The sequence below is a fragment of the Papio anubis genome, chromosome 3 (assembly GCF_008728515.1).
Source record: "Papio anubis isolate 15944 chromosome 3, Panubis1.0, whole genome shotgun sequence".
NCBI lineage: Eukaryota > Metazoa > Chordata > Mammalia > Primates > Cercopithecidae > Papio > Papio anubis.
In genome coordinates, this window is record NC_044978.1 from 175201039 (window position 1) to 175226873 (window position 25835).

The 25835-nt window shown below is 43.1% G+C and overlaps 1 protein-coding gene across 3 annotated transcripts in view; it reads left to right on the forward strand.

Annotated features, from left to right (window-relative positions):
- The first annotated feature begins 6387 nt into the window (after window positions 1–6387).
- The window catches only part of HS3ST1 (heparan sulfate-glucosamine 3-sulfotransferase 1), a 36984-nt gene continuing 17536 nt past the window's right edge, over window positions 6388–25835 (forward strand). The window contains exon 1 of one of the 3 annotated variants that reach the window (XM_003898489.5): window positions 6388–7765. The gene's annotated coding sequence lies outside the window, so the exon portion shown is untranslated. Of the gene's footprint in view, window positions 7766–7795; window positions 8527–25835 lie in introns of those variants that run through there. The other 2 variants (XM_009206538.4, XM_021938298.2) reach the window with 2 other exon arrangements.

Sequence of the window (25835 nt, forward strand, 5' to 3'; positions counted from 1 at the left end):
TAGAGCTAATGTTGCAAAGCTAGAATCTGCTGGTTCCAGAACCTGCCCTCCTGGGGTTTGTGATGTTGACTGCATGTCTATTTTGGGGGAGCTCACTTCCTGTTCTTTTTCTACTTATAAGTAGGACCTAAAAGACATAGGCTATAAACACGATAGACTCACAAAAACATCAAGAAAAAGCCATAGCCATGGTAACAATTAAAGAACAGGACAATGCATAATGAGTGCTAATTATGGGCAAAGGATAAGTGAATTAGGAGCCAGACAAGAAAGGGATACAGAAAGCTCATCGGTTTTGCAGCTTTAAATCAGCCACAATGAATGATACCCCTCTTCCCTGCTAATGCAACAAAGACTGAGACAGATGAGAGCTAAGTATCTCCTTTATTACCAATAGAGGCTGTGATGGAGGGTATAACCGTGACAGAGCCAAGATACCCACTAGCTGAACCCCAGAACTAGGCACACTGACCCAGGGAGGAAGAGGCCACCCCAGACCCAGGTAGATCTCTCTCCTACAGGGAAGCATCCCTGAGGAGCAGCAGAGAAGCCTCGCAGGCTAAATGCTCCCTGATGCATCTCATTCCCAAGAGGATGGACAGAGCTGATGGAAGCATTTATAGCCATTCTTCCCCAATTTGTCAATAAATAAGTCCCGCTATCTCCTGAGGCAGGCACAGTGTTTCTGCCAACTCAAAGTGGCTTCCAGGAAGAGGTGAATCCATAAAGACAAGCAGACTCCATAGCCGGAAAGGGCATTATATACTCCAAAGAATACACCAATACTTCTCTAATGTTTAGCTCCATGAGAATAAGGATACTGTCTCTAGCTTGCTTATGCATCTCCAGGGTCTACCCTAGTGCTGGACGGAGACTAAGAGCTAAAGAGTTAAGTGATGCTGGAATGAATGTGTGACCCTCGACAAAAAAGCTGATCTGAAACACCACATAAAATCAAGGGCCTCAACGTGAGATAAAGTTTGCTGGAAACTGCATCTCTATAACAGCTTTTATATTTAAAGGATGATTATATGTGGGGAGAGAAAAATAATTACACTGAGAACTGAACTTTTAAGCATAGCATTTTCCTTTGTCAATTAGTTGACTCAGGGCAATTATAAAAATATCATGAATATGGGATTTAAATACCTTATGGATAGTTAAATTCCTGGAATGTAAGTACATGTTGAAGGCATGGAGAACTCAGATCTCTTCTTCATTTGAAGAAATGACGTAAAATATAGTGGAGTCCTCTTTCTAGTTTTATGAAGTAATATGTGCAGGTAGAGAATGGAAGGAGAGAATTCTATCATGATACAGGAAAAAAGCATAGAATTTGACTTTGACCTGTTTCTAAATCCAACACTGTTAGTTGCAAGCTGGAACATAAAACCTTTAAGAAGTTACTTCTCTGTACGTAACACTAGGGGAAAGGAAAGGAGAGTATTCAAATCTCTCAGCATACAGCTACTCAATAAATGTCATGTTTTTATTTGCCTCTTCATTTCTCTTTCTTGTCTCCCATACCATCTAATAGATTTTTCTAAGATTGCACAAAATAGTTATTTTTCATTAGTTTACAGAATTACTTTACAATAATCATTATGGTGTATATATTGAAATATCGTAACTTGATTATTTTAAATATGAAAGCTTTTTTTTTTTTTAAATTTAAGAACTAACTGCTAGTACATATACACAATGGAATACTATGCAGCCATAAAAAGGAACCTGACAGTGTCCTCTGCAGAGACATAGTTGAAGCTGGAAGCCATTATCCTCAACAAACTAACACAGGAACAGAAAGCCAAACGTCACATGTTCTCACTTATAAGCGGAAGCTGAACAATGAGAACATATGGACACAGGGAGGGGAACAACACACACTGCGGCCTGTCAAGGGGGTGGAGGGAGGGAGAACATCAGGAAAAATAGCTAATGCACGTGGGGCTTAATACCTAGGTGATGGGCCCATCGGTGCAGCAAACCACCATGGCACATGTTTACCTATGTGACAAACCTGCACGTCACATCCTCCACATGTATCACGGAACTTAAAAGAAAATTATTTTTTTTTTAAAAAAAAGAACTAATTGCCTAAGCTTCAAAGCATTCTACAAAATATTTATTTCCACCACAAAGCAATTTTATATATGTATATAAACTATATATATATGAACTGTATATATAAACTATATATATGAACTATATATAAACTATATATCTATATCTATATCTATATACAGCCAGCTCTTATAAGTGTCATTGTAAACATTTCCAAAAGAACAGTGTTCCAAAGTCTATGGAAAGAGAACTGTACTATTGTCTAAGAGACTTCTTGTGGCATTCGTGCTATTTCAAATCTAAAATTAAAACAAGGCTTTGAAAGGAAAAGCCAGCACCAGTGGTTTTCAGGGACAATATGGACATACTCTAGAGGAGTTCAGTGGGAACTCCAAGACAGAAGGCAGCTGCTAGAAACAGCATGTGCTGACTGAAGCTGAGAGTTCAGAGTAGGAGGTAAGGGTCTGAGAGTCACAGTTCAAATGCTCCTTGGACCTTCCTATTACAAACAGAACTGGGAACTCATGAGAATGATTAGACTGAATTGCAATTTTTCTGTTCATGCACGTCTGTGAGCTCCTAAGTAAGGGATTGAATTTCATTCTTCTTCATAAATCTCTACCTACGTACCTAGCACAGAGGCTGCTGTTTGGGAGGTACCTAATACATATTGATTCAACTGAACTGATGGGCCTGCCAGGAGAGAAAACTTTTTTTTCTTCCTGAAGAGTGTGAGGTTCCCAGTATCCTTGAATAAGGCCTAAAAGAGCAAATCATCAAGATCTACTCATCAAAAGATCAGCCAGCTTTGGTCCCAAAACCTAAAATCAAAGAGAGTACCACAATTTGCCATTGCCCTGAAGGTATTCCAGCACTCAGCAGGCGCTAGTAATTTGAACAAGGGGACCCCTTCAAGCCTGCAATACTGCAATTTTTGTAGCACTGATATGTGTAATTTTGACCACAGTTTAACACAGGATAACAAATAAAAGCAGTATTTTATTTGTCTATAGTTGTTTATCTAACATAATAGACTATAAGGTTTTTTCTGAAATTGTATTTACTGTGATACTTTACCTAAATTAACTAAGCATTCCTCCTCTGCAGTATCATCTGCACAGGGCCAAAGTCTCCATTAGACGTCTTAGGCACATTGCCCAGAGCTTATGGTGCCTTGAATGCTTCCCAAAAATGATTTAATTTCTTTTAAAAATCAGAAAAATATAAACTTTTAGGTTAAAGAAGATATTTAAATAAAGAAGAAAATATATTCACCTGTATGCTAATGCAGTCATAAAATATAATTTTAACTTGGCAAGGCAGGGAGCGGGATTCATAAAGGAAAACATCATAAAAGTCATAACTGGACCTTGTAACCACATCTGCCAAGATGTGTCAAAGTTGGTGTTATAAAGTAGATAATCTTGAAAATCCTGTTTTTGGGAAAAAAAAGTCAGTCCATTTGTCACAGATGGATGGATTGTTGTTACATACACAGAGACAAAATTGGGAGTTGGGATGGGGTGGTGGGGGAGGCAGGAGATGGGTGAGCTGAGTTGGAAGGAACAACGATCCTCCGTGTTTTATGATTGTGACCCTCATTTCCTCTCTCACTAACAGACTGCTGTAGCTAATTAGCAAATCAAAAGAAACAGAAACAATTCTAGACCTCAGCACAATCAAATTAGTGGAGTTATTTGAGGATATCATTTTCACACAGTGCAATCATGCTCTCTTTGTTTTGGTCAAACGAGTGAAAATTATCTTTCAAACCCGACGCCCTTCCCTCTACCCAACTGGCTCTGTGGATAGTGGCATTTCCTATCTGCTCTCATAAGTTTTACAGATGATCTTTTTCTATTAAGACAGGAATGTACAATGTACAATTAAACAATACCCAACAAGCTTCCCTTTTAAAAATACATTTGACTTTTAAGGTGATTCAGCAGTAAGAGCCATTAGTACATCATCTAAATCAGGACTTGGAAAGTTTATTAAAATTGGATTTTTAACCTGATCCCAATTTCCTTTGCAGATAAAGAATCCCACTGGAGTCTTTAATATTCATGCTATTAACCTGAAAGATTCAAACAACCATGATGGGAAGAGAGGCTATACAGGGCTGCCCACTAGACTAAGGTTACAAATAAAATCCCATTGAGTCTGGGCAGGTAGACTACCGTGGATTCTGGGCATCTTCAAAAGGAGCAAATTCTCTCTTTTTCTCCTCTCCGCTTTACCTGACTTCCCCCTCTCCTATTACATATTTTGGGGGAAAGAGAAAAACTACAAAAATAACAAACATAAGCACACTACTCAATTACATAGAGCACTGGACTAGGAGTCTAGTTTTTACTGGAAGGGTGGTTTCCTCCTCTAGTACTCTAATGAACTCCCTCAATTATAAAACAGGGAAGTCTGGGCTAATAATCTCTAAGATTGGTTGAGAAGATGCACTTTGGAGTCAGGTGAGAACTATTTGAATATCAATCCTACCACTTATTAGTATGTCACCTTGAATGCGTCACTAAACTCTTCTAAAGCTCTGTTTCCCCATTTATAAAATGAACAAAAGGTGCAGCTCATATGATTCATTTTGCATAGTACCTGGCACTGGAAGCTTTAGATACACGTTAGCTGGTATTATTACTGATCACTGCCCAAACGCATAGGTCAGTTGCTTTTGTTTCTATTTCATGCCTTTTCACTCCTTGAGCCTTTATCTTCTTCAGAACAATTTGCAACTGTGTTAACTGATGCCTGTGAGTTTCTGTAAAGATAGGCTATGAGTGCTAGCCTTGTTTTTCCTTGACATAAGATTTTATGCTCCCTTAGGGCAATAGAGATGTCTTAATTTTTCATCTCTCCCTTGGTAACTGGCATAGTGTTATACACATACCAGGTGCTCAATAAAGACTTGGAGATCTTAAAATATCAGCAGTACAGAGATCTTCCACGAAAACCCTCTCATTTTTCAGTTGTTGGCACAGAGAAAAAGAGTCTTGGGCCACACATCTATGACTGACAGCCACTTCGCCAGTCCACTACCACCGTGTCTTCCAGGAGCCTCTATTCTCATGCCTCCGGCTTTGAAAGAGAAACATGTTTGACTCAAACCCTGACTCCTCGAGGGAAGTTCCATTTACAAACTTTGTTTTTTTTTTTGAGAGCATAGTATATTTCAGATACCATGCAGGATTCATCATTAACTCATGATACCAGAGCTCAAAGCATTTATAATCTATCAGGGAAGACAGATCCCTAAATAGATATTTCAATAATGTGCTTGTGTTGTTACAGGAGAGCTAAGCTCTGGTACTATATGAACTTCTGGATGGGAAACCTAACTCATGACCAGAAGACTTCAGGAAGAGCTATTTAGGAGCAGTGGCAAATGCCTGGACTCACACACAAAGCTAAGTAAGAACAAAATAGCCAGTGGATATTTTTATTTTTCTGAATGTAAGAACATTGATTATTGAACAATGAACAATTGCTCAGATTTTAAAAGAAATGAGGAAAAGTAAAATGCTAGTCCTCAAATTCCTGTCACTTCACACATGTGCCCTGCAATCATTTCCTGCAAATGGAAACTTCTAACAAAAACTCTGGGCTGGAAACCTGGGGTTCCAGTTTCTTTCAAGGTCTTGTGGTAGGGAACTAAGTAGGTCAGTAACCTGCGTTTGGCTTCCAGGGTGCAAACAGAATCATTGCTAACCCCCTTTGTGTCTCACAATGGGTAATGAAATTCATACTATGGCACCAAAGCACTTTGAACTCTTTAGAAAAAGTAATCATATCAACTTAGAGCATCAAAACTGCCCCGTATTTTGAAGGACTCATGATCTGCGCTGTGCTTGGCTGCTGGTGGAAGCTTAAAGACACCAGTAATTGGCAGAGCTTTATCTTAGACTTCCATTTGACCCTCACAACCTCACACATGATTTTACACAGCTTCCTGTAATGGGGGAGAAAAGCACTTCTTTTAAATCTAATGTTAGTTGAAATGCTAAGGCTTTTCAAAGTGGGGCTTTAAAGTCACTTTTTAGAAATTGTATTTTTTTTTTTTTTTTTACTTAAAATAGACATGCCAACATTATTCTGACTGAAAGAAGTAGACAAGGTCATTCAACTCCTAAAAGCTTATTTTCCAAAAGCACAGTTAGGTCTCAGCTTTCGGGGTGCTTCCGGCTTTATCAAAAAGACAGAAAATACTGGTCACTGTGTTTCTTTCTCAAAGTGCCGAGGGTAATCTGTGTATGAGATAAGGGGCCAATTTCCTATAGGAACCTTCTCTTAGATGGGAGAATATTTTTAAATTAAACAATGTTGGTGTAATATATTTAAAGGTAAATCACAAATTCTAAGTCTTCCAAATATTTATTTACTAATATGTAAGACATGGAAACTATAGAAATCTCATTTAAAGGAAGTTACTTTGATGAAATTTGCTTTTTGGGGGGTATGATTGCTGTTCGCCCTTGAGGGCAATTTGCTTTGGCTCAGGTAAGCAGGCAAGCCCGTTTTTCCAAGGCGATTCCAACTCCACGCCCCTCAAAACCTTAAATCCTAAATTGAGTTATTGGGTGCAGGTCGGTTCTCCCACAGAACCTCCCAGCTTCCGGAACAGAGGGGCGGGGCAGAAAGACTCTGCTTTTTATTTCAGAGCTGACGTTTGCAATCCTAGTGCACTAGCAAAAAGAAAAAAAAAAAAGAAGAAGAAAAGAAAAGAAAAGAAAAAAAAAGAAAAAAGCTGAATTTTCCGCGCTCTTCTGGCAAATTGGCGTCCACTCTCTGACGCGAAACCAAAGGAGGAGTATTCAATGGCGACAGGGCGCTCTTTGAAGCCGGCTCCTCGCGGGGATTCCGGCCCAGGCTGCCGCCGCGGTTCCAGTCCGGCTGCAGAGCGAATTGGAGAGGATGGAATCTCCTGCTTCCCGCGGGGCGGAAGGAGAGCCAGGGCCTAAGGTGGGTCACCTGCCGGGAAGGGAACACCTGCCGGGAAGGTGGTGCAGACGCACGTGGGAGGAGCACAGGTCCCGGGTACAGGTGCCGAGCTGGCGACTTGGGGAAGAGGTAGGCTCGGGCTCAGACCAAGCAGGCGTGAGGGAGTAGACCGGACGTCCCAGGTTTGCAGTGACGGTGGAATCACCCACCCAGCCGCCTCACCTTTCTGGAGCGCTGGTCCTCTCCCTCGGACTGAAACCCGAGGGGCCGCCGCACCGGGTGGGTGGGACCGACTACTCCAGGACCCGCCGTTGGAGCTGCGTGCCAGGCGGGGCTGTGCGGAGCAGCTGAGCACAGAGCGGTGCACCAGGCACCTAGCGGACCGGACTCGGGTTGGCACCCAAGCCTGCCGGACAGCAGTGGGCGCTCGCGATCCTCCTCTGCCCAACGCGCTCTCCCTCCGGGCCCGGCCTCCTCCGTCCCCTCCTTCTGCTCCTGCTCCTCCTCCTGCTCCTCCCCTCCTCGGGATTGAGCACCAAAACGCCCGCCTGCAAGGTCCTAGGCGCGCTGGCAGCCAAGAGTCGCCGCCACCACCACCGGGTCTCAGTGGGTGCCTGCGCCTTTTCCCCGCCCGCCTGCCCCGGGCCGTTCAGAAACTTGCTCCACCCGCCGCGGGTGCTCGGCAGTACTGCCCATGGCCCAGCCCAGGAGCCTATTTAGGGCGCCGGACGGGCTGGACAGAGGCGCGGCTCAGGTGAGTGCGGCGCGCGCGGGGTGGGAGAGTGGCAGGACGCAGGTGTGGGGGGCTCCGAGGCGCCTTAGTCTGGCGTTCTGGACTTCGGGCAAGTGCAGAACCCAAGAAGAATCGGGGCTGGAGCAGGTGGAGTGGATGCAGAGGGAAGCAGGAAGAAGAGGCTGGGGATTTTCCCATCCTCCTCACCTCTTACCCTAGCACCTCTGCTCTGGAAGTCCCGAGGGACCGGTTGATCTGTAAGGACAGGGATCCGGATTTCTGACTCTTACTGGGTTGGGTGTTTTCCCCCCAGCAGAGTCGGGAGGTTCGCTCCTGCCAGCTGCTTGGCGACCGCAGCTTCAACATAGGACCCTGTGGGCCAGCGAGAGCGCAGCACTCAACGGAACCTGGGTACCACCTGGGGCCAGAAACTGGGGCGATGACACAGCCCGCAAAAGTAACTCGGTCGAGGGAGCCTTTGGGGGTAGAGAAGCCTTGGTCGGGTTTGCCTTTGCATTTGGTTGGAGATAGGCATCCCCCAGGGAGAAATTGAAGCGACAGCCCTGACAATAAGTAAACCTGTCATCCCCAATGCTAATTACGTGAGGGTCTTTTTTTTTCTTGTTACTTTATACTGATATTTTTTTCCCCTCGTGGGTTTCTATTTCCGGGCCCTTGGGCAGCGGATGGAGGTGAGGGATGCCGGGGCGCGAACCTGCGGTTGGAGCGCCTAGCCCCCGGATCCCAAGAAGGGTTTTATTCGCGGAACTTGACCTCGCCAGGTGCGCTCTACCAGCCAGGGGGCGGACCGCGCGCTGCTCCTCCTTCTGGCCCCAGCCCGTCCCGGGAAGCGGAGGACAGACCTAGAACGTAGGCGGATGATGGGAAGAAGCAGCTAGAGCCAAAGCCGGGTGCCGGCGCGGGATGGGGTGTGCTGGACTCTTGCAGTTATTTGCCGGCGCTATAGGGCTTCCATCTCTTTCCCTCCCCCGGGAGCCAGCGATTCATCGCACACTCAGGGTGCTCTCTTGGGCCGGGGGTTGCATCCTTCTCTCTTCCTCCTCCTTTGCAGAACCAGTGGTACCCTTGCCTCGCCTTGCGCGAGTCTCGCTCCTCCCTTCCCCACAACGTTATCGTGAGCTATTTTTATCTACAACTTATGCCAAGATGCTTTTGGGGGGATTCTAGGGAGGCCACTCCAAATCCACTGTCTTTGCGCTGCGCTCCGAGAAGCAGTCTCTTGCTAGCATGGAGCAGCCTCAAGGAGTGGCGGGGAGAGGAGTCAAGAACGGAGGAACCAGTCCGCCCTCTTCTCCTCCCTCAGCCCTAGCCCCGGAGGGAAACCCCGCCACCACCAGCTCGGCTGCGCCTTCCGCCACTAGCCCAGGAAGAGGGTCCCCAGACGAGTCCCCACGCTCTCGCTCTCAGGCACTGGGTGCTCGGGGACTGCTGAGGCAGCAGCCTGGCACAGGCAGGATCCTTCATTTCCACCCGTGCGTTCTCGCTTTGCAGGCAAATCTCATTTTATGTTGTTGAAATGCTTCCACCCAAGGGTTAATTCCAGGAATTCCATCTTAAAAAAAAAAAAAAAAAAAAAAAAAAGGAGGGAGAAATAACCCAACTTCTTCTGCCGCCCTGCATTTCTGAAGCAAAGCGCATCCTTTGGCGTTCGAATTTTTTTCTTGCTTTCTGCATTCCTGGTAATTTTGGGTAACACTGGGTGCAATTAGAATAAGACTTACCTACTAAAATTCCAAGAAACGCGCGCTTGGCTGCAAATCCCTGCCTTACCCTTCCCTTTGTATATCCAGCGCTTAGATTTTCCCCCACAGGATTGCAGAAATAACATATTGAAATGGACCATTGTGTTACATAAGGTTTTCCCCAGCGTTAAGCGGAGAAAGAACAGCTTCTAAAAGAGTCTCTCCAGGTTTTTGGTTAGCCCGTCTAACTCTTTCAGCTGAGTTTGACAGGGATGGACAACTTCATGACTAAGCACTCTTAAGTGAAAGTGGTTAATTACAACAGCAGCATAGATGAAGATTCCTTAGTGAGGCTTATTAAGCTGTGCTTCTAGACTGTGGATCCTCTGTGAAGCCACAGGGTATACAATGCTCTGTAGTTTTAAGATGGGAGATTTTTGTTCTGAGAAGCTGGTGAGAAAGTGGCACCTTGAGATGGCATCAGAAAAAGCAAAGGGTTCTTTACTTTCCTGTCATTATGTCTAGGATGCAGCCTCAAGTCCTCCTAGGGTTCCCCCAAAAGTTGGAGCATGTACTTTTCTTATTAAAATAAGAAATTATTTTACTGGAAAAATCCGGGGGGCGGTGTCTCTGAAGGGAAAAGTCACATGGAAGCTTTTCTTGCCTTGAATTGAAACTTGATGTTGACTAGGAAGGGGCTGGAAAGATGGCCTGGGTGGTGTAAATGGTTTCGTCCATGCACAGTGCCTTTCGAGACCATGGCATCTACCCATGATGGCATATCCCCACCGTGCTTGCTAAATCGTGTCTGTCTATGGGGGCTAAGGTTTGGAGGAAGGCACGGTAAGATGTATTGGGTGTCCTGATGAAATTGAGCCTGTCCCCTGGGTCAGTGCTCAGGCACCAGGTTTCGGGGCCTGCATCTAAGCCTGGGTCCCTGTGTTAGAGACAGTTGTTGTAGGAGGAGTGGTAACATTTTAGCAGCTTCCAGGGAAATGCAGTAACTTTCCAGCTAGTGTTGGAAAAAATCAGGGCTAGTCCTCATTTTTTCCCTCAACCTGGCTACTTGACCTCGTGCTTTCAATTGAGGCTGCTCTTTTCTTACGGCAGAAGGCAAGAGAGTGCTAGCTGGTTTTAAAGTTAACTTCTTAGCCCATGACCTTGGGCAACAATTTCTCCCTCCCTGAGCCTAAGTTTCTTCCTCTGCAAAATAGTGATGAAAAGATTATTATAAGAAAGTGAGAAAATGTATACGAAATGCATCTTGCCGATTATAGGACACTTGTGCAATTGTAAAGGGTAAAAAATACAAAAAAAAAAGTTTTATCGTAGATCTATTTTAATGTTCATTTTAATTGTAGTTTGCATATGTCTGAGTAAATTACATATGCTAAACATTAAGTGGGAGAGATTTCATATAATTGGCCAGTCTCTTCTTGTGGTCACCCCATCTGAATGCTACAAGCAGCGGGCCTCACTGCTTCTCAGAATGATTCCTTTCTTGTTTACAGGATCACAGTCAATTTTTAGAGTTTTTTTCCTTTTAACATAATATGTGTTACATGTCTTAAGAAAATCTATTTGAAGAGAAGGCCCTGATGTTAATTAATCAAAAAAAGGAGAAAAGTCACAAATGGGCAGTGACTCCACTGGGGAAAAGTAAAACACGACCAGTGTCATGAGATGACCCGGGCCCCCCTCGTCTAAATCTTTCATCAGTATAATGCACTGACTCCCCATCGCATTTTAGGTGTTGTTCCAAACTGTCTCCAGAACCTAACTCAGTGCCTGCCTGGCACTTAGACATTCAATAAGTATGTTTGGAATAATTGAATGAATGATTGGACTGAATCTTCACAGCAACCCTGGAGAGCAGATGGCGTCATTTCTATTTTAAGGATTTGGAATCTGCCGATTGGAAAACTTAATTAATTTTCTAAAGGTACAAAGGATTCCAGACTAGAATTCAGGCCTGTCTGTTCCTATTCCACTCTGCAGTCGTGCCTGTAGTGCCCTCTCTCTTCAGACTCACTTAAAATCCTTCTAAGCAGTGGGAACCAAACATCCTATTGAGGAAACACAAGCTTCCCTTCATAGAAGGATTTTTTTGGTGGGAGATGGGCCTCTTTCTCCTTGTCCATATCTCCCAGCCCTGAACTAGGGCTTAGTTGAATGATGCCACCTGGGGCCTGGAATCTTGAAAGACTAGCTAAAGGACACAGGGACACTGGAGTGTTTGTTTACCACCTTGGGTCATGGATCAAGTGGCATCGGCAGCGGTAGGCATGTCCCAAGCTGTGGTCCCAGAGGTACCTTTTCTGCAACACCATCTTGACGTGCCCCTGGTGCCCAGGTTCCTTTCATTCCTTGTCATTTTCCAATCCTGGCTTTTCAGCTTCTCGGCACTTCCTAGAGGCAACCCACAGTCTTCAAGTGAATTCCCTTTCTCCCTGACTTAGCCAGAATTGCAACCTGCTGATATACAGCTTCTCCCCATTCATCTTCAGGCCTGTCTCCAGCATGAAGCATCCTTACCTTCCTTTACCCTTGGGGAATGAAGTCTATAGCTTTTTCGGATCGTTAGAATAATATCTACTGGGCCGTAGTTTGTCAATAGTTATGTGCTACTACAAGAGGTCTAGAAAAATGAATACATTATTCTTCCAAGCGATAGCCTGAACATAACAGAAATAGATCCCAGTGGGCATCTTTCTTTTTCTCTAATACATGCTTTTTGGTAGTTTTCCAGCAGGGGTCGCAAACTCTAATGCCTTCAGCCAGGCAAGTAACAGCTTGAGTGGAACAGGACTTGGGCCCTGTGCCTGAGTCAGTGGGGGTTGTAGTCCAGATCCAGCACAGGGGTTGCAGGCGGGACTTCAGGTCTGCTCTTGCCAGATCTGGTTATGTTTTTTTTCTTTTTTCCGAGATAGACTGTCAATTCACAGTTTTATGTGAAATCTACTCACTTTCAAGTGCCAGCAGCTAATTCAATATTCCTCAATAACACCATGTGGGCCAAACCAAACATTTCTGTGTGTAAGCCTTATATCTGTCACACAGGCCTCCAATGTATGGCCTCCCAGTTTCCAGGGACATAAGGGAAATTTGGAATATGAAATTCAGGAGAGTATGTTATTCAGAATATCGAGGCAAGAGTGTAGGGGCATGGAGTGCAGACGGTGCTCTGGTTAGTTACTGTTTACATTTACAGAGTGAACCTCTGTTCGGGATGTTCCTTCTTCCTATCTCTGTGACCGGTTACAGCAATTGCATTTACTCCTTTAACACATGTTTATTGACATCCAGCCATGTACCACATATTGTTCTGCTCACTGGTGACACAGTAAGGAACAAAACAGATGGAAGTCCTAGCCCTTGTGCTTATCTTCCAGTGGAGGAGACAGACAAAAAGCAAGACAGATAAGCAGAATCTCTTCTAGTTAGATAGTGATGTGCTAAGGATTAAAAAATAAATAAAAACTCGGGGAAAGTGATAGGAAATATCAGGATACTGGGGAGGAAACTTAGGCTGTTAGCCAGGGAGCTTGCAGTTCAGTCTCTGGCTCAACATAACCCAAAGTTAAGTTTCATTATCCAACATAAATATTTTCTATGTGGGAGTTTGATTGTATCCTGGGACTATCATCTGGTGCGTAGTTTTGGATATTAGGCTATACTCTCAATTTTAATAAAATTGACTATTGAGCACGTTTATTATCTGCCATGTACCTGGCATTGCATTACATATTAGAGTACATTGATGAACAAAACCAATCAAGGAGTACTCTGCAAGGAAATTACAGAACAGCATGAAATACATTAAACATGATCTCAAATGATTAGGCAACTAAAGTGATTGAGGACTGTAGTAAGGATGCCTTAACTGTTGAGTTTTCATACTCAGAACTCTGACGTTCAGCAACTTTTTTTTTTTTTTTTTTTTGACGGCATCTCATTCTTGTCGCCTAGGCTAGAGCGCAGTGGCGTGATCCCAGCTCACTGCAACCTCTGCCTCCTGGGTTCAAGGGATTCTCCTCCCTCAGCCTCCCAAGCACCTTTTTAATTGATCTTTTATTTTGTTCCAGGAACAGTTTACGTCTGTGCTTATTAACTTACTTTAGGCCTGCTCCCATCGTCCATGGAAATTTTTTTGAGGCTTCCATTTCTTTATCTGGCAATGATATTTTTATTATAAAATTTCATTTTACATTATGAAAAGTATTTAGTTTTTAAAATGTGTTCCAAGTGTAAAGTGTGTTTGTGCCCTTTGAGACTCTGGTACACCTTCTTCCAAATCTGACCCACCTTTGCTATTGATTGCTATTCACAAGGCAGTTGTGCAGGAGATTAAAAAAAAGTTCTTGTCATTGATGAATCTGCCGTTGAGTATGGGAGTCGGATAAATAACCGAGTCTCTGCCTGTCTCATGAGATGGACCATCTCAAGAATATTTCCCACCCTATTTCTTTCTTTCATAGCAATAATTTCTTCAGTAACATAATTGGGTAGCAAGTATGTTTATCTGGAGTCACTTTGTTACTTGATTAGCTTATTTGCTTACTTTCTCACACTCTCCCATCAGAACATGTACTCCAGGACAGCAGGGGCCTGGAAGTATATGTTTGCTCCAGTTCCTAGAACAGTATATTGCTCAGAAAAGAAGAAACAGGCAGCATTTCTGTCTGGGGGAGTTAGGAAACGCTTCATGGTGGAAGAAATATTTAAGAAACGAGAGAGACATGGTGAGAACAGCCAAAGAAGAATGATAAAACACAGTCAAAATTGCATAGCCCTCAAGCCTTTGTTGAAAACTCATTTGTCTATTTTAGGGATTCCCAATACGGTCAGTCCAGCTGAATAACTGGCGTATTAATACAAGCCCTTTGCTGAATAGATCCTGGTCTGCTTGTGCAAAAGCACTCTGGCATGAAAAGAATGTGGTAGATAATTCCTTACTTTCACATAATGTGACAATACCCACCGTCTACTTTATCTCTCGTACCCAGTCCTGCGAGGGCCACAGGGGAGCTCTTACCATCTTCATTTGCTATTGAAGGAAACTGAGGTCCAGAAATGAAGAAACTTTTCTTAGAGATGCCCAGAGTAAAGGGGGCAGACTCGATCCAGGGACAAGATTCTCTACCTGCTGTGAGCAGTTGGCTCAAGGTGGAGATTTGTTAAATCCCTGGAGAACTGAGTAGCCCACATTTTCTATAAGCAAAGAAATACATTTAGATGTGAAATATTCACATCTCCTTTCATCCCTCAAGAACTTCTATTTCAGCATTTTAGGTCTTGTCGAATTTCCCCTAGAATTCCTGCAGATGAAGTACTTGTACACCCTGCAGTAAGTTGTTTTATGTAAATGTCTTCATTCTTTGGTTTAGGAGGGTAAATCAAAGTTCTGTATCAGCAGTTAAAATACAGGGAGAGAAAGGTGATTTCAGATGCAGCTGAAATGAAAAGACACGCTTGCCTAGCTGTGCTCCGGAAAACACATACTTGTGTGGCAGGGAATGAGAGTGGGCTGGGAGCCTCCTCTGGAAAACTGGCTTGCACTTTACTTGAATTACTTCTAAAACCAGATCTTTCCCAGTGTCCTGGGTAGGAAGGAGGGGGAGGGTGTTGGTTACAGATTTCTGAGATTAGATTTTGCAGCTATTTTTGTGGTTGAAAGAGCATGACTTTGGGAGTCATTTATATTTGAATTTCTGGCCTTGTTCTTACTGGTTGTGTCACTCTGAGTAATAGACAGTTTTTCTGGGCCTCAGTTTTTTTCCATACTCCCATGAGGATTGAGGGAGATGGCCAATATGTAGTGCCTAGCACAATGCTCAATGTGTTTTGTCTTGTGTAGATTTGCCAGATTTAGCAAATACAAATACGGGACACCTAATTCAATTTGAATTTAAGACAGACAACAAATAATGTTTTAGCATAGTATGTCTCAGATACTAAAAAGTAAGAAATGTGTCATGTTTATCTAAAATTTCAATTTAACTGGACATCCTGTATTTTATTAGCATCCCTATTCTCCTAGTAGAAGTTCTGAAAGATTCTTTTCTGAAAGTTCTTGTGCCATAGGAAGATAAAGAAAGCAGTGTAGTCTTCAAGATGAAATGACTTGTCCAGGGAGTATGGTCCAAGGCAAAAGAGAAGGGCTGTTTTCCTTGGTGAGCTAAGCAACAGAACAATCAAACCAAAGCAAGCTTATTTCTTTGCTTAAAAGGACCAAAAGAAGTGTAGACCAAAACAGAACTCTGGGCATTGAAGAAGTGAGCCCGATTCTTGCCTATGTCACCAAAGCACAAGCCAGATTATTCTCAACACCCTTCAAGAAGAAGGTATTTCAACCCTGTGAGGCCACCAGGGTAGTGTTCATTCCGCTAAGATAGAACCTGATTAAATACTAACATTGCTCCAAGCTCGTTACTGTAGGGCTGGAATCAGGAAGACTAGCCTCACACAGGGTTCCACTGAGTACACTGAAGGGATCCTTTGTGCTTTGAAAACTCACACCTGAAATTGCTCCTGCAATAAAAGCTAATAAAACTGTTAGATAGCTTTTCAGACTCGCTCCCCACAAATAGATGAACACAGATTATAAATTGAGTCTGAGATCTCTCCTGACTCCATGCTGTTCTGAGGAGGGCTGTGAAAATGTTGCATTTCCATTTTAGGCGATAGTCTAATGGGGAGCTAAATTAACAAGAGTTTTGTTGCATGTGGACTTTCCAAAGCAGAGTTTCATGCTTTCTTCAATAGTGAGGTATTGCTTATGCCAAAATAACGGGTTCCTCTTGCGTGTAATATCAGTGACTCCTCGTTTAACCTGAACTTCTTACTAGCAGGGTGTTTACATGAAATATGGGCCAGAAAGAAGGTAGAACAGCATTGTGATTAGTGTGAAGGCTTTACCAGCCAGAGAGATCTGGTTAGAATCTGCTATGCTCCTTTGCAGCCATGCCGTAAGAGGCGAGCTACTTTACAGCTCAACATCTCAGTCTCCCCCTCTGCAAAATAGGCTTAATTAAAATTATAGCACAGATTTTATTTCATGTGCATTAAATTAATAAGTTATGTCATGCACTTATACAATGTCTGGTTCACTGTCAGAATTTGTTTGTTTAAAGATGCCATTAATGATGAGGGAAAGCAAGGAAGGCCTCTGGATTGCAAACTCAATGTTCTATCACAAAGACCACAGACTAATTTGTTTTTTCAAATTATATTTTTAATGGGTTAAACGTGCCCCTACCATATATGTTTTCTTACTAGAAGGCCCCTACTTTTTCTTTTTTAAAAATTTTATTGTATTTTATTTTACTTTAAGTTCCAGGATACAAGTGCAGAACATGGAGGTTTGTTACACAGGTAAATGTGTGTCATGGTGTTTTGCTCCACCCATCAACCCGTCATCTAGGTTTCAAGCCCTGCATGCATTAGCTATTTGTCCTAATGCTCTTCCCCGCTCTCCCGCACCCCCAACTGGCCCAGGTGTGTGTTGTTCCCCTCCCTATGTCCATGTGTTCTCATTGTTCAACTCCCACTTACGAGTGAGAACATGCGGCGTCACAAACTAAATTTTATGCGTCATATTCATGGGAGAGCGTCTCAGTCTTTTGCCCTTTGTTTCTTTGGTCTTAATTTATATCATGCAAGTAAGCACTGTTATTCATTTTCTAGGCCAACAACTGAGATGCAGCAATGTAGCAAAATATGGAAGGAACAGTGAGAGGAAGATGCAGAAAAAGTACAGGGAGAGGAAGAGAAGTGGGGAGATAAGATGAGATGGACGGAGGGTGAGAGAGAGGAAGAGATACAAGACAAGAGAACAGAAAAATCATGAAAAGCAGAAAGAAGGATTTGAAGAGCATAGAAGTCCAGTGACGTTTTGTGACAGGGTGGTCTTCAGCAGCCCCTGAGTAAACCCCAGTGCAGCCAGGCCACTCCCTCTCCCTGCCTCAGCAGAGCTTCTCAGAACCCCCACACAATGCCTCATGACCTTGAGGGAAAGACATAGAAACTGTCGGGTTCCAACTAGAAAGCATATGGAGCATGATAGGAAAGGGAGCCATGTACCTTCTCCCCAGTCTGTGTCTGTGACAGCCGAACATCACAGATGAAAACTGAAGACAAGGAACCTGAGTGCCATCTTGTGGAGGGACAAGCCATGGTGCCCCTGTGGGTCCGCTCACTGTGTGTGGGTTTGGTTTGGTTTTAATGGTTTGCATGGTGTATCCTGGCCTTCCTCCTGTCCCTAAGCCCCACCTCCTGCTCCGTGGGAACTGAGTCTTTCTGGGGTGATGAGTACATTGATGCCAGTCATTCTGTGATGCAGGATCATTCTTGGGGCCAGAGCTCCATTCGCAGTTTGAAATTCATGGTGGCTCTGGGCACAAGAGACTTTTCCCTGATCCAAAAGGGAGTGTAGTATTTGAAACATTTGACGATGGGGAAATGACTTGGCATCATTGAACTTTGGTCGCCTTATCTGTCAAATGGAATTATATTTCCTTATGGACTTTTGTTGTGGGAACCACATTTTATGATGTATGCAAAGCACCCATGAGAGAGCTTGATATGTAGTTAAGTGTCTATAATGTGGCATTTAATAGTAATGATTATTTTTCTTGCTGGTAAGCCTGATTTTGATTGAAAAGCAGATTACAAATGTCATCATAGATCTAGCTGCTTATTGCCTTCCAGTCCACCGCTGCCTTCTGGCCGATCCTCCCCTCCAGGTGGCTAAAGTGCCACAGTGTCCCAAAGCAGCCGATCTCATCACTCTGCTCTAAAGTAGGAGGAGAGCAAGGTGCAGGGGGGCTGCGAGGAGGGGGGCTCTCTTTTAATCGCAGAGGAAAATCTTTCTCAAATGACAGAATATTTTCCCCTTGTGTCCCCTTGGCCAAAAGCTAGGTCACAGGCTCCTAGGTAAAATAATTACAGCATAGGAAACTGAGGCAGGAAGACATTTGAAGCAATGAAAAAGGAAAATGAATCGACTATGGTAACTCTGAATTGATCCTTCTTGCCTTCGGGCAACAATTACACTTCTGTTCGTATATTACAATTGGAGATTGATCCTGCTTAGCTTCATCACTTCTCTTTTACTGCGGTCTTCAGCTAAAACACAAATCTTATATCTTTCTGGCTTCTGTTTTGTTTTTCCTTCCCAGCTCTGTCATTTTTACAGCCATTTGCAATCTGCAATATTTCTCTATGTTAATCTCTCTTGCTAACCGGAGAAATCTTTGTAAAACACAAATATAATCAGGTTATTGCCCAGTCCTGTAATTCAGAAAGTTCCATGGATTTCCATTATTCATAATATTAACGTTTCACTGCAGGACTTTTAGATGCAGGAAGAGGTCAAGTCCCAGCCACATCGCTTCATCACAATATCACCTTGGGCGGGTGAATAATCTCTCTAAACTTCAGGTATTCTTCCATGATTTTTAATTATGAATTTTTCATACACTCATTTATTAACATTTAATTTGTTCTAATAGATAAAATTGTGGGAGGATGGGGACTTTGTCTAGAGCTCCCCACTCCAAAAATCTGTCTCTAATCTGAACCAATGCCTGGCAGACAGTGGTCACCTAGGAAATAATTGCGGAGTGAAAAACCATGCAACCTAATGCCCTCCATTTCGTAGAATAGCCAGGATTAAATACGATAATGCATTTACTTATTATTTTAATTAGAATGCATTTTATTAACTTAGAATGTTTAATACACATAGTGGGTGCTTGAAAGCTAGCTCTCCTTTTAGTTTTTTTTTTTTTTTCAGTAATAAAAGTATTGCTGAAATTCAAGTTCTGCAGGATGGCTCTCACATTCTAATTTATTAAGCCTCATCATTAGCCACTCTCTGTTCTGTACACATACCTCATCATCTGACCTCAGGACCACCCTTTGTTCCCAGATAAATCAGGAATGTGAGCATTCACACCCCTGCACATGCTGTTTCCTATGCCTAGAACTTCTGTACGTTCTCCCTTTTCTTATCAGGTTCAGACTGTATCATTCTTTACGGGCTGTCTAGCTCTGTCCCAATACACTGCTCCCTCTCCATGGTAAATCACTGCCTGTGTGCCTTTTGCCTTGGATCGCTCTCTTCCAGGTACTTGATGGAACGTGCTTTCCTTCCTATTTGGAGTTCAACAGGGCCATGCAAAAGCGAGGGGAACTGATATGTGGTCACCTGGCCTGAAGCTTTTAAGAGCCAGCCCATGCTTTGTGCCTGATCTCCTCCCCACCGGCCTGGTGACTGGCACTACGCCAGAGAGTACCTGCTCTGTCTTTCTGCCTCTCTGAGAGACAGAGTGGTGTCCTGCCACCAACCCTCGTGGGACAAACAGCAAAGGGAGGAGGGACAGAGATGTAGGTGCTGATCTCAGGCTAACCTGACATACCCTGAAGGAGGCACCACCTCTCCAGTCCTGGAGCTCTCCGACTTGCGCAGGTGGCATTGTTGTCATTGCTCATTGACTTGGCTGCGTCCCTCAGGAGACAGCTCCCAGACAGCAGGACAGAACCCCGCTCATGCCCCTTCATGCCCCTTCACACCTCTTGTCCAGAGTATAAGTCCTCGATCCCTGAGTGAAATATGGATTTATGTATGGAAGTACGTGGTGAGAGGGGATGAAAGGAGGGGTCTTTGGTCATGGTTGTTAGGAAGTGAAAGTACCATTATGATAAACAGAATTATCAGTCTCTGAGGGGAGGCGGATCTTTTCGCTCAGATTGCCTGAGTTCAGATTGGCAGCTGTCTTTTGTCATCTCATGAAGGGTTTAAAGTGACCTGAAAAAATGTCACCTGGGTAAGGTCAATGCTACCTGCACTCTGCCCTTCCCTGGACTGTCTCATAGGAGTTCGTATGTGCATCAGCCCTTCCCCAACCAGGAAAGCACCTGTTCTAGGAACGTTTTACACTTTCAGTCGTACTGGAGCAGCCTGCTCCTGCTGGCTTCTCACCCCCAGACAAGTCTCCTTAGCTGCACATATTTCCGCAGAAACACTCTCTCTGCAGTGTCATCGGGTCATTTGGTGACACAGACCACCAGGCCCTATTCATTTAGCCAAACCCATGTGTTTGGTTTAAGATTGTCATCACCTGCTACTTTTTCTTACTTTAATTCTTAAGGTTCTCTGCTAAAGGCAGCACAAAGGCTAATTACCTTATAATAGTTGTCCTTTAAAAACACTAGATTAAGAGCCACTTTATGCTTTTTATTCTGCTTTTCCTTTGTCATCTGTCTCTGCATAGCTATCAATAGAGCAGCATTTTTGTGCTTTCACTGGAGAATGTTTCTTTCTTACTCATCAATTTTCAGAATGTTGTTTCTTTCTTTACTTATGACAATTATTTAAGCAGACAAAAATAGCTGTCGTTAAACTTAAATTATTACTGATATTTTTCTTTCACTTTTCTCTTCAAGTTAGTATCATTGAGCTATTATTGATTGAGTGAATACTATTGAGCAATTATTTACTGTGAGTCTATCACATGTCAGGTGGGCTAAAATGTTTTTTCTATAATATTTTACTTAATTCCACCTAAGAAAACAGGCAAGACAGGGAAACTAGGCCCAGAGTGAAAAATAGCTTCTTCAAGGGCATGTAACTAACCCAGAATGTAAACCCAAGATAATTGAAACATGATTGTTTTGATCTTTCTGCCTCATCCATTTATTTCTCTATTTCCCTATTTACATACTTTAGCATGGACATTAGTTCAAAGCGTTGAACTTTGTTTTTGTCCTCACCAGACCCCTGAGCTTTCGTCAGGTGCCTTCTCCATGAAGCATATTCCAAATTTCCTTGTCCCAACCTCCTTAACGTTGATGAAATAGTGTCTGTTCCACAGTTTCCTTCATCTCCTTGGAATGGTAGTGTTTGCTTACATATCCATCTTTCCCCCTTACACAGTGGGTTCCCTGGGATGGGACCTAATTTTCTTCCTGTATTTCTGGGCTTGGTTACCTATGACCCAAGCAAGTAACATCTAACCCTCGGGAGTGTCTGAATTTGCTGATCTTACATTGTGGGAGTGAAGAAAGGGGATAATAATTGTAGAAAGAAATCCTGGATCCTAACTTAGTGACTCACAGTATTAAAATTCTCTCTCTCTATGAATCTAAGCATTGGAAGAAAAACTGTGAAAAACCAATCCGGAAATTTCAACACAATTTCCAAGGCTTTATTTAACATGAACTACTGTTCTTTGGCCAAGCCTACTCATCTTCCTTGGCATGTTGGACACTAATCAATCTGTTGGTTTAGATTTGATATCAATCTGCAATACAAAGCCAGGCCTGAGTGTACACACTGGCTAGTGGGGGAAGTAAATATGGTTGTTAAAGTAGAAAAGCAATGGGACTGATTTGACCAAGGCAGCCACAATCAGTTTTATTCTTTAGACGCCTCTGAAAACTCATCTTTATGGTAGCATGCTATGGGCTAGAACATTTCAGGACCTCTAGGCATTGCTTCCTTCGTTAATGTACTGATGACCTTGAGAAGGTTGTGAGAAGCAGGAAGTCTTGAAAACTTAGTTCATCATTGGAACAATCACACAGACGTGTATATGTGTACACACACACACACACACACAGAGACACAGCAATTATATGCCACAGGCCCCTCCTGAAAGGAGATGGAACCAGGACTTGATGAGTGAACCTTGCTGAGGTCCCGTCAAATGTAATGAACATGACAGAATAAAGATCTACATAGCCAAGGCTCTCTTGCCTGCAGTTATACTGCTCTGCAAGTGCCGGACTGCAGAAGCTAAGCATGGTCAGGCCTGGTTAGTACTTGGGGTGGGAGACTGCTCAGGAAGATCCATTGTTTTATGCTTTAAAAAAAAAGAAAGGAAAGAAGCCTATCTCATGCAGCCTCCTGCTTGTCCTTCATTTCTCCTCCCAATATCTTTGCTTTTCGTTCTTTCTCATTAAGAGTTAGAGGAAGAAATGCAGTTATTAACAGATGATAACTCATGTTCACATGGTTTTTGTTTTTATTTTGAAACACAAAGCAATCTATTTCTAACTGTAGCTCTGCTATCATTCTTCTTATCTCAGAACACATGAATAAGACCAAAATGGTTTTCATGTAGATCTCTCAGTCCATTGTCTATGAGTCTCTGTGTTCTTTCCACAAGCATCCTGTCCTTAGCCCTCTCACAGCCCTAACCCTAATGTGATCATGGCTGTTTGTGTTTTGTTTTGTACCTTCTCTCTCTATTGTTCCCTCTCCACACCCTATACCCTGCATGGTCCCAAGCTGTTTGAGGGAAGAGACGGGGTGGGTGTCAACTGTGTCTCTAATTTCTTAGCGCCTGATGCACCATACACTTATTTAGGCCTTGACTCTGAATTGTGGATACTCTCACACCCTGATACTTTACAAAGTTTGCTTCTCCATTTGCTAAGGAAGAGGCTGAGTGTCATATGTGGCACAAACCAGGAAACTAGACCCCCGTGGCAGCTCTCAGTCCTCGGCTCTTGTCCTAAGCAATTCTACTCACTCCCAATCGTCCATACCTCATTTAAGCCAGCAGAAGCCTTAGAGCCAACTGCCTTCCTCCAGCCTAAAAGGTGATTAAGCTGCATGTTTGGTGTGGGGATAAGGGAAATCTTATCCCACCACATGCCCCAGGTTGAAAGGATTCTCTTCTAATGGTTATTGTCACTGACAAACTTTTTATAGAATACTTATCTTAGTTAATTAGGGCTACTATGACCAAGCACCATAGGCTGGATGGCTTATGAACAACAGAAACAGACTTCTCACAGTACTGCAAGCTGGAAGTCTGAGGCCAGGATGCCAGCATGCTTGGGTTCTGGTGAGAGCCCTCTTCTGGGTTGCAGCCCCTGCTGAATTCTCCTTGTATCCCCACATGGCAGAAAGAAAATGAGCCAGATTTCTGGCCTCTTATAAGGGCGCTAATGCTATTCAGGAAGTCTTCACTCTCATGACCTAATTACCTCCCAAGGGCCTCACCTCCAATACCATCATGATGGGGATTTGATTTTAACATATTAATTTTTAAGGACACAGACATTCAGTCCATAGGAGTACAATGCTTTCTTATTTGCCTTGTTTCATTCTAGTAATGGTTAAGCATTCTTCATAGATTATTTCTCAGTCTAACTGATCCACCTCTCAATCAGGTCCTAGGTTCAATGAATATTCATTGAATGAGTGCTAAGTATAATCTGAGTAGAATCAGAGCAGCAAGTGCAGGTTGAGAGGACCTACCCAAGGAAACAGCCTCTTTTCCACTAAAGGCTGTATTCTTCCCCCTCCCCATCAAAAAGACCTCAGCAGCTTAGAAGTTTGATATATGGTGCTACCTTTAACCTATAAAATGTTAGACTGATGCCCACACTGGTGACAAAACTCTGTGGTTAGCTTTTAACAACAATCACTGTGGCTAGGAATTTTGGATTCCGTAGCTCTTGGAAAATCCTCTTGAAATTTTGGATTCCAAGAGAGCTAAGCTCTCTTGGGGTGATCAGCCCATATGTTTCTCAGTCCTCTAAAGCATTCATGTTTTAGATTGATCTTATATGATCTTAGAATTTACGACCCAATCATTTTACTCTACAAATAAGTCTTAGAGTATCCCTGTGTCTTGCTCACCGTCACATGGAAGTCAAGACAGAACCAGGGACTAGACCCCAGCTCCTATTTCCCAGTTCAGCACCCTATTTACCCTGGTGCTTTGGCCCTTTCAAGCAAAGAAGACTTCATGGATATGCATATTATGTGTCTGAATTATTGATGACCTGAATTGAAGCTTTATCAGTTATTGGGATATGGAAGTCTGACAGTGACAAAAACTGAAATTTGGTGGGAGTTTTCTACGCCAGCCCTGCTCTTTAACAGTTTACACAGTCACATCTCCTTTGATCCCCATGACAATCCCACGAGGTTGGTGCTGTTACTGTCCCCACATTTCAGATGGGAAGATGCACATAGAGGTCACATGGCTTGCTCTTGGTCATATGGAGTCAGTATGGGTGCAGCCAGGACTCAAACCCAGGCCCTTAATCACCAGCCTCCCCACTCTGAACTCTTGTGATTCATCTTGATGATTCCTGAACTTCTCCTTCTGGCATTACTTTATTTAAGTAATCATAAATAACATTTTAAAAGTATAAAATGTAAATCATTTTGCATCCACATGCAGAAAGAACGAATGACCAGGCCACTGATGGTTTAACTTGACATACACCATTGCATTTAATCTGAAGATAGTGTAATTATTATAAGAGATAACAAGAAATTACAGAGAGGGCTGTGTGGAGTGCACGATCTAGGTGTGGTTTCTCTGGATAGATTACATGGCGTTTAAATAGTTCAAGATTAGCAAGATGAAAAAACAAGCATCTCCTGTTTAAAGTAAAGCTTGAGTCAGAAGCAAATGAGATACTAATTTATTTGTAGAACCTGAAGCATCCTATAATGAAATATTCAACTTGAATGACACTTTAAAAAAATTTCAAGCAAGGGACAAATGGAAATCACAGAGGTGTGTATAGGTAGGTGGGCCAGAGGAAATAACCATGTACTATTGCTTTATTCAGTGCTATCATATGAACTGCAACAGTGTTTTCAGAAAAGGAAAAATGTGGTCAATATAAAATCAAAACCCACTAGGGAATACTACTTGTATTATTTCTATGCCAGTTTTCCCTTTGAGCTCTTTCAGGCATAGATGCCACTTTGTCATTGCTCTACCCCTGGTGTTTTTCATGGCGCCTGACAATACGAAGCACTCTCTTAAATGTTTGTTTTTAAATGATCATGATAAACCAAGACCACACGTATCTAAAAAGAAAGATAATAAAAAGCTCCTGGGCCAAAACTGAACAAAAGTTTCCAAGTTACGCCATTAACTTTTCTCAAGTCAGAGCCTGTACATAGTGAAGTGACATTGGTGAGATTTAAGTTCAGGACTGTATGCTTCGTCCTAATGCCAGGGCTATTTTTCCTCTCCTTTTTTTTATTTTTCATTTTTCATTTTTTATTATTATTTTTTTTCCTGGAGATGGAGTCTCGCTCTGTCGCCCAGGCTAGAGTGCAATGACGTGATCTTGGCTCACTGCAACCTCTGCCTCCCTGGTTCAAGCAATTCTCCTGCCTCAGCCTCTGGAATAGCTGGGATTACAGGTGTGCACCACCATGCCTGGCTAATTTTTGTATTTTTAGTAGAGATGGGGTTTCACCATGTTGGTCAGGCTGACCTTGAACTCCTGACCTCATGATCCACCCGCCTCAGCCTCCCAAAAGTGCTGGGATTACAAGCATGAGACACCACTCTCGGCCTCCTCTACCCTCTTTCTAAATTTCTAGGCAGAGGACTGAAGCG